The sequence below is a fragment of the Sarcophilus harrisii genome, chromosome 1 (assembly GCF_902635505.1).
Source record: "Sarcophilus harrisii chromosome 1, mSarHar1.11, whole genome shotgun sequence".
Lineage (NCBI taxonomy): Eukaryota > Metazoa > Chordata > Mammalia > Dasyuromorphia > Dasyuridae > Sarcophilus > Sarcophilus harrisii.
In genome coordinates, this window is record NC_045426.1 from 658,068,545 (window position 1) to 658,078,611 (window position 10,067).

General features: G+C 34.7%; 1 pseudogene; it reads left to right on the top strand.

Annotated features, from left to right (window-relative positions):
* The first annotated feature begins 8,797 nt into the window (after positions 1–8,797).
* Positions 8,798–9,485, top strand: LOC116420782 (annotated as a pseudogene).
* Positions 9,486–10,067: the final 582 nt, after the last annotated feature.

Sequence of the window (10,067 nt, forward strand, 5' to 3'; positions counted from 1 at the left end):
AGGAAACCTATTATATCTGAGGGAAAGAAGGGAGGGGGATGAACACTGTGTATCTGACTCTCATCAGAACTGGCTTAAAGAGAAAAATATTAGATATATTCGAATTACAGAGAAACTTCTCCCACCTCATTGAAAAGTGGGAGGGGAAAAATGAAAAGGGAAGGAGTAAGATAAATGGAAGGGAATACAGAAATTGTGAGGAAAAGGGGTAAGAAAAGGGGAGGAACTCTAAGGTGGAGGGAGGGATCTTAAAAAGAGAGGGCTGTGAAAGGTAAGTGGTGCTCACAAGTTTAATACTGGGAAGGGGGATAAGGAAAAAGGAAAGGAGAAAAGCATAAGCAAGGGTTAACAAGATGGCAAGAAATACAGAATTAGTAATTTTAACCATAAATGTGGATGGGGTAAATTCCCCCATAAATTGGAAGTGGATAGCAGACTGGATTAAAATCCAGAATCCTACAATATGTTGTTTACAGGAAACACACTTGAAGCAGGGCGATACAGAGTAAAGGTAAAAGGCTGGGGCAGAATCTACTATGCTTCAGGTGAAGTCAAAAAAGCAGGGGTAGCCATCCTGATCTCAGATCAAGCAAAAGCAAAAATTGATCTAATTAAAAGAGATAAGGAAGGAAACTATATCTTGCTAAAGGGTAGTATAGATAATGAAGCAATATCAATATTAAAAATATATGTACCAAGTGGTGTAACATGTAAATTCTTAAATGAGAAATTAAGAGAGATGCAAGAAGAAATAGACAGCAAAACTATAAGAGTGGGGATCTCAACCTTGCACTCTCAGAATTAGATAAATCAAACCACAGAATAAATAATCAAGAAGTCAAAGAGGTAAATAGAATACTAAAAAAGTTAGGTATGATAGATCTTTGGAGAAAACTAAATGGAAACAGAAAGGAATACACTTTCTTCTCAGTAGTTCATGGAATCTATACAAAAATTGACCATATATTAGAACATAAAAACCTCAAATTCAAATGCATAAAGGCAGAAATAGTAAATGCATCCTTTTCAGATCACAATGCAATGAAAATTATATTCAATAAAAAGCCTGGGGAAAATAGATCAAAATAATTGGAAACTAAATAATCTTATACTAAAAAATGATTGGATGAAATAGCAAATCATAAACTTAATTAATAACTTCACCCAAGAAAATGACAATAATGAGATGTCATATCAAAATGTGTGGGATGCAGCCACAGCAGTAATAAGGGGAAATTTTATATCTCTAGAGGCCTACTTGCATAAAATAGAGAAAGAAAAAGTCAATGAATTGGACTTGCAACTAAAAATGCTAGAAAAGGAACAAATTAAAAACTCCCAGTCAAACACAACTTGAAATTCTAAAAATAAAAGGAGAGATTAATAAAATTGAAAGTAAAATAACTATTGCATTAATTAATAAAACTAAGAGTTGGTTCTATGAAAAAAAAACACAACAAAATAGTTAAACCCTTAGTAAATCTGATTTTAAAAAGGAAACAGAAAAATCAAATTATTAGTCTTAAAAATGAAAAGTGAGAACTCGCCACTAAAGAAGAGCAAATTAGAGCAATAAGTAGGAGTTACTTTGCCCAAGTTTATGCCAATAAATTCAATAACTTAAATGAAATGGAAGAATACTTTCAAAAATATAGCTTGCCCAGATTAAGAGAGGAAGAAGTAAACAGTCCCATCGCAGAAAAAGAAATAGAAAAGCTATTAATCAACTCCCCAAGAAAAAATCCCCAGGACCAGATGGATTTACATGTGAATTCTACTAAACTTTTAAAGAATAATTAACTCCAATGTTATATAAACTATTTGAAAAAAGAGGAATTGAAGAAGTCCTACCAAATTCCTTTTATGACACAGACATGGTACTAATATCTAAACAGGTAGGTTGAAAACAGAGAAAGAAAATTATAGACCAATCTCCCTAATGAATATTGATGCAAAAATCTTAAATAAAATATTAGCAAAAAAATTACAGAAAATCATCCCCAGGATAATACACCATGACCAAATAGGATTTATACCAGGAATGCAGAGCTGGTTCAATATTAGGAAAACTATTAGCATAATTGACTATATCAATAACCAAGTTAACAAAAACCATATGATCATCTCAATAAATGCAGAAAAAGCATTTGATAATATCCAGCATCCATTCCTAATAAAAACACTTGAGATTATAGGAATAAACGAACTTTTCCTTATAATAATCAGGAGCATCTATTTAAAACTGTCAGTAAACATCATATGTAATGGGGAACCATTTCCAATAAGATCAGGAGTGAAACAAGGCTACCCACTATCACCATTACAATCCAATATTGTATTAGAAACGCTAGCTTCAGCAAAAAGAGTTGAGAAAGAGATTAAAGGAATAAGAGTAGGTAATGAGGAAACTAAATTATCACTCTTTGCAGATGATATAATGGTCTACTTAGAGAACCGAAGAGGTTCTATTAAAAAGCTATTAGAAATAATCCACAACTTTAGCAAAGTTGCAGGATACAAAATAAATCCCCATATATCCTCAGCATTTTTATACCTCACTAACAGAATCCAACAGCAAGAGATGCAAAGAGAAACTCCATTCAAAATAACTGTTGATAACATAAAATATTTGGGAATCTATCTACCAAAGGAAAGTCAGGAATTATAGGAGCAAAACTATAAAACAAAAAATTTCCATGCAAATAAAATCAGTTTCAACCAATTGGAAAAATAATAAGTGCTCTTGGAGAGGCCAAGTTTATATAATAAAGATGACAATACTACCTAAACTAATCTATTTATTTTAGTGCTATATCAATCAGACTCCCAAAAAACTATTATAATGATCTAGAAAAAATAACAATAAAATTCATATGCAAGAGCAAAAGGTCAAGACTTTCAAGGGAACTAATGAAAAAAAAAATCAAATGGAGGTGGCCTAGCTGTACCAGAACTAAAACTATATTATAAAGCTACGGTTACCAAAACCATTTGGTACTGGCTAAGAAATAGACTAGTTTATCAGTAGAATAGGTTAGGTTCAAAGGACAAAATAGTCAATAACTTTAATAATCTAGTGTTTGACAAACCCAAAGATCCCAACTTTTGAGATAAGTATTCACTGTTTGACAAAAACTTCTGGGCAAATTGGAAACTAGTATGGCAGAAACTAGGCCTGGACCCACACTTAACACCGTACACCAAATCAAGGTCAAAATAGGTTCATGATCTAGGCATAGAGAATGAGATTATAAATAAATTAGAAGAACATAGTAGTTTACCTCTCAGACCTGTGGAGGAGAAAGGAATTCGTGACTAAAGAAGAACTAGAGATCACTATTGATCACAAAATAGAAAATTTTGATTATGTCAAATTGAAAAGCTATTGTACAAACAAAATTAATGCAGACAATATTAGAAGGAAAACAATAAGTTGGGTAAACATCTTTACAGTCAATGGTTCAGACAAATGCCTCATTTCCAAAATATATAGAGAATTGACTCTATAAGAAATCAAGCCATTCTCTAATTGATAAATGGTCAAAGGATATGAACAGACAATTTTCAGATTAAGAAATTGAAACTATTTCTAGTCATATGAAAAGGTGCTCTAAATCACTATTGATCAGAGAAATGAAAATTAAGACAACTCTGGGATACCACTACACACCTTTCAGATTGGCGAGGATGACAGGAAAAGATAATGCTGAATGTTGGAAGGGATGTGGGAAAACTGGGACACTGATACATTGTTGGTGGAATTGTGAATACATCCAGCCATTCTGGAGAGCAATTTGGAACTATGCTCAAAAAGTTATCAAACTCTGCATACCCTTTGATCCAGCCGTGTTACTACTGGGCTTATATCCCAAAGAAATCTTAAAGAAGGGAAAAGGTCCTGTATGTGCAAAAATGTTTGTTGCAGTCCTTTTTATAGTGGCTAGAAACTGGAAACTGAATGGATGCCCATCAATTGGAGAATGGCTGAATAAATTGTGATATATGAATGTTATAGAATATTATTGTTCTGTAAGAAATGACCAATAGGATGATTTCAGAAAGTCCTGGAGAGATTTATATGAACTGATGCTGAATGAAAAGAGCAGGACCAGGAGATCCTTATATACTCCAACAACAATACCATATGATGATCAGTTCTGATGGATGTGACTCTCTTCAGCAATGAGATGAACTAAATCAGTTCTATTTGTTCAGTAATGAATAGAACCAGCTACACCCAGCGAAATAACTCTGGGAAATGAGTGTGAAGCACTACATAGCATTTCTAATGCCTCTGTTTTTATCTGTAATGGGCTGAGGTTTGAGTTGATGCACTGAGGTCCCAAGTATGTGAGGCTAAATAGTAATTGGGCTATACTCTATTAATATACATGATTGAATAAAGAATGGTCCCTGCCCACTCTCCATGCAAGTCCTGATATGTTGTAGAGGAAATGATGATTTTGGTGGGTGGAGGCAGAGAGAGACAGGAAGAGAAGCTGGGAGAGATTGGGCCTGGGTTCCATTCTCCTAGTGGCTGGTCGCGTGGCTGCTGGTCGTGTGGCTGCTGGTGGAGCTAGCTTCTTGACTCAGCTGCACACATTGCTATCGCCGATTCTCTTCCACCTCCGATCCTTCTTCACTGAGAATAAAGACTGACGATTTCCCCCTAACCTGAATTCCTGACTCCTGCTGATTTAAAAATACACGGTCTTCACATTTATCCGCTTGCATTTTTGATTTCCTTCAAAGGTTAATTGTAAATTATTTCAAAGTCCTATTCTTCTTGTGCAACAAAATAATTGTATGGATATGTATAAATACATTGTATTTAACATATATTTTAACATATTTAACATGTATTGGTCTACCTGCCATCTGGAGGAGGGGGTGGGAGGAAAGAGGGGAAAAATTAGAACAAAAGATTTTGCAATTTTCAATGCTGAAAAATTACCCATGCGTATATTTTGTGAATAAAAAGCTATAAAAAAGAAAATAATATGCCATTAACTCGACACAGAGCTGCATCTCACACCCAAAACAAAATAAGATCAAAATGGACAGATGATTTAAACATAAAGAATAATATTATAAACAAATTAACAGAACAAGGGATAATTTATCAGATCTTTGGAGAAAGGAGGAATTTATGACCAAAGAAAAATTAGAAAACATGAAATGTAAAATGTACAACTTTGATTTCATTAACTAAAAAGTTTTTGCACAAGCAAAACCGAAACAAGATTAAAAGATTATAAGTATAAAGGTGGGGAAAAAAATCTTTGCAACTAGTACTTCTGATAAATGTCTCATTTCTGAAGTTATAAAGAATTATGTCAAATTTATAAGAATGAGAGTCTTTTCCAATTGATAAAATTGATAAATGATCTAGGAATATGAATAGTTTTGAGATGATGAAATTAAAGCTATCTACAGTCATATGAAAAAAATGCTTCAAATCATTATTGATTAGAGAAATGCAAATTAAAAAAACTCTGAGATCTCAAATTGGCTAAAACGACAGGAAAAGATAATGATAAATGTTGGAGGAGATGTAGGAAAACTGGTATACTAAAGCACTGCTGGCGGAGTTGTGAAATGATTCAGCCATTCTGGAGAGCAATCTGAAATTATGCCCAAAGGGCTATAACATGCTGCATATTCTTTGACTCAGCAGTGCTATTAACTGTCTGTATTCTAAGGAAATCTTAAAGAAGGGGAAAGTACTCACATGTGCAAAAACTTTTGTGGTAGCTCTTTTTGTAGTAGCAAAGAATTGGAAAATGAGCAAATGTCCTTCAATTTAGTAATGGATGAATGTAAAGGTCCAGAGAGGAAACTCGCACAGAGCAATAAGGAAGTAAAGAGACCTTAATGTCTGAGATACCCAGATGTGGTTTCTGTGAACAGTGTGGACCACCTCATGAGTGGAAACTCTGGTTTCAATAATGACAGTTGTCCAGAAGTGGAATGAGCTGCCTATGGAAGTGTTGAATATCTGTCTTGAGAGCTTTTTGGACTGAGAAAAGACAGTTTATATTTAGACTTGTTATAGTGAAGTCACCATTTACAATATGCCAGGAGCTTCATCAACAGGAGACATTTCCTTCTCTTATTGGCTGTGTGTGTGATTTCATAGACCCTATATAAGCAGTGGGGACTAGGACGTAGGTGGAGTTCAACAGGAGGGAGGTCAGTAAGAGTTCAGGAGAGGACAGGATGTGAACATGTGGAATAAAGATTTTAGCTCATGAGCTGTCTTAGGTGCTCTGTTGGACGTTAGAACCACTGCTTGAAGAGGTGGTGGCCAGAGATCTCTGAAGACCTCTCTGATTGGGATAAGATTGGTAAAGAACTACTGTACGAGACAGTGGCCAGAGATTTCTGAAGGCCTAGGAATTAGGCATGACTGATAACCAGTAAACTCTGGGTGGGAGGTTATAGATGAATAAGTTGTGTTTTTGAAGGTAATGAAATATTATTGTTGTTTAAAAAATGATGAACAAACTGATATTAGAAAGGCCTGGGAAGAGTTATATGAACTGATGCTGAGTGAAACAAGCAGAACCAGGAATACATTGTACAAAGTAGAAGCAGGATTATGTAATGATCAACTAAGAAGGGCTTGATTCTTCTAGTTGTTCAGTAATCCAAAGCAATCCTAATAGACTTTGGAGAGAAAATGCCATCTGCATTCAGAAAGAGATCTAAGGAGACTGAATGTAAATCAACAAAAGCTGTGTTCGTTCACTTCTTTTTTCAGTTTTTTTCTCTTTTCCATAGTTTTTCCTTTTTGCTCTGATTTTTCTCTCCCAACATGATAAATAATACAGTGTCTTTAAAAAATAAAAAAAAAATGAAATATATTATATATATATTTACTGTAACTTGCTTTGTGTAGTGGGGGAAATGAAATGTGGGAACAGAATAAAGTAAATAAGGTGCTCAGCTGAGAACAAAAGAACTATTTACAAGGAAGTAAAGAAAAATTTACATAATGAATATAATTTCTTCTATAAATACATATATTTTCTTGTTCTGGTAATTTGTTAATATATTTTGAATTCTCCCCCTCATGTTCTGCTGGGCATATGATGTTTTATTTTGTATTTCTTTTCTGTTTGTCTTTTTTCTTATTTTTTAAAAACAAAATACATTTTTAAAAAGGGGTTAGAAAGAAGAGATTTAACAATTTCCCTAGTGCAACTCACAATCAGGAGGAAGAAGCCATTAAAGGAAAGAGGCCATGACGTAGAACCAAGCTATAGACTGAAAAATTAAATCCACAGAGAAATTTAGCTAACTAATCTCAAAGGGGATTGGGAAAAGAAGGGTAGTACATAATTGATTAGCAGGATAACAAATTTAACTGTAAGAAGGAAAAAAACTGCATGAAGTAGGAAAATCCCACAGTGGATTAATTCACAATTAACCAAGGGGAAGAAGCTATTAAAGAGGAGTCTATGAGGTGGGAGAAAGTACTAGTGGGCTAGTCCTGAAAAGCAGTTATCAAAGATCTATGCCATGAGCAGTTCTTTTACAGGAGAAATATAACTTTGGGGTATGCCATCATAACTTGGCTTTCTAATTGGATAAAGAGACCCCCACCTAGGTAGAATTGTAATAAAAACCACTTTTACTTAAGAATAAAAGGCTCATTTAAGGTTGTGAAAGACTTTAAAATCTAACTAAAGGAATTTGCTATCCTTTCTCTCTTGCTGTTCTTGCTGAAGTTCAGAGAAGGGACTTTCAGGGGCAGGTAAGGCCAGTGCCTTTACCTGATTGCCTCAGGGATCATTATAATTCTATCTATAATTGAGGCTTTCTCTGCTAATGCCTACCTAGCTAACCAGGACTTTATCACTAAGGCTCAGAAGTAGGGGTAATGGGTGGATATAGCAAAGGAGTCATTTCAGTCTCGTTGAGACTAAATGAGACTAATAATGACAGTTGTTCAGAAGTGGAATGAGCTGCCTGGAGAAGTGGTAATATCTATCTTGAGAGTTTTTTAGACTGAGGAAAGACAGTTTATATTTAGATTTGTTATAGTGAAGTCACCATTTACTATATGCCAGACAGAATAAAAACATAAGCAGAAATAAAGATAATCTCTGCTTTAAAGAGATTTATTTTCCTGTGGTGAAGATTAATACATAAAAGGAAAAAGCATTGGAATTGGTGGGGAAAATGCCCACTTTAGAAATATGGTAGAGAAATACCTGTGGAGAAGAGTCACCAGGGCAGGCTGAGGGGAATGAAGGCATGATTAGTCTGGGTTTCCTGCTTAGAGTAGAGGCTCTGATAGAAGCCAGTTAATCAGAAAGAGAGGTTATTTCCTATGTGAGAAGTAGCAGTCCAGGGATTAAGTGAGTTTCTTGGATGAACAGGTTTTTATGGCATGGAAGAGAATGTCCTATGTAGATGAGTCAGCAGCACAGACACTACAAATCATTATACCCAGAAAGTGATGACTTCTAGTGCCAAGACCACTGGAATTATTTCAATTGCAGGTTGGGTTGGTTAACCACTAAGACCTCTCCTAATTCTAAAATTCTGTATCTCTGCCATGGATGTATTTTAATTTCATTATCTATTCCTATTCTTACCTGACAGTTAAATTGGTTAAAAGGGACTAGGAAATAATATAAGTATCTCAGAATTCTTTAGATTTTCCATAAAGCAAGAGTTTGGACTATTCTTAGGCATATATATATATATATATATATATAGTCACTATGATTGGGGATTTTTTCTCCTTATGTTGGTCATTAGATATGATTCTCACTTCTACACGCTCATGCACTTCTTCCTCTCCAACCTATCTTTTATGTATTTCTGTCTAGTATCCACCACAGTCCTCAAGAAGCATGAGAATTTTCTGATCAATAGGGAGGTCATCATCTATGCAGGCTACCTCACAGAGATATATTTCTTATCAGCTTTTGCTTGTTTGGCTATTTTCTCTTTGCCATGATGGGCTATAATCATTTTGTGGCCATTTGTCACTCTGTGAAATGTTACCATCATGAACTTAAGCTTTGGGTCTGCTAGTTCTACTGTCTGGGATTATCAGGCCAAGTTCCAGATTCCCTTTTTCAGAGAATGACAGCAAGGCAACTTTCCTTATGTAAAGATCATAATCTCCCATCCTTCTTCTGTGATGTGACACAAATTCTGAAACTATATTTTAATGATACCCTTATCAATAACATCTTCTTTTACCTCCCAGATGTTCTCCCTCCACAGGAATCCTTTTGCCCTATACTAAAATTTGTTCTTTTATATTGAGTGTTCCATCATTTGGAGGAAAGTATAAAGCTTTTTTTAACTATTGGTCTCATCTATGTGTTGTTTCAATATTTTATGGCACAGTTTTTGTGGTAAACCTGAACTTCTCAGCTACCCAGTCCTCCTGGAAGAGTACAGTTGCATCAATGGTATACGCTGTGATCACCCTCATCCTATATCTCTCATTTATAGTTTGAGAAATGAGGAAATAAAGGATGCCTTGAAGAGATGATTGACTGTAAACTTGGAATGTGGTAACTAGACTTCAAAACCAGGTTGTCACCAATCTTGATTTTTAATAATGAAGCACAACTCTCCAAAGTCATATTTTCCTGCCCCTTTCTTCTTTCTTTGATTGAAGATTACATGAACTGTTTCATCACCTCTCTTTTTGAAACTTTTATCATGCTGATTTCTGATTTGACAAATTCAGCAGATAATATGCTGTTTACAAGGAAGCTTTGGACATGAGGTCAGAAGAAGTGGACTCTATAATTTGGGGTTAATAAGATGGCAGGAAATACAGAATTAGTAGTTTTAATTATAAATGTGAATGGGATGAACTCTCCCATAAAGTGTAAGTGGATAGCAGACTGGATTAAAAGCCAGAATCCTACAATATGTTTACAAGAAACACATTTAAAGCAGAGTAATACATACAGTTAAAGGTAAAAGGCTGGAGCAGAATCTGTTATGCTTCAGGTGAAGTAAAAAACAAAAGCAAGGATAGCCATCCTGATCTCAGATCAAGCAAAAGCAAAAATTGATCTAATTAAAAG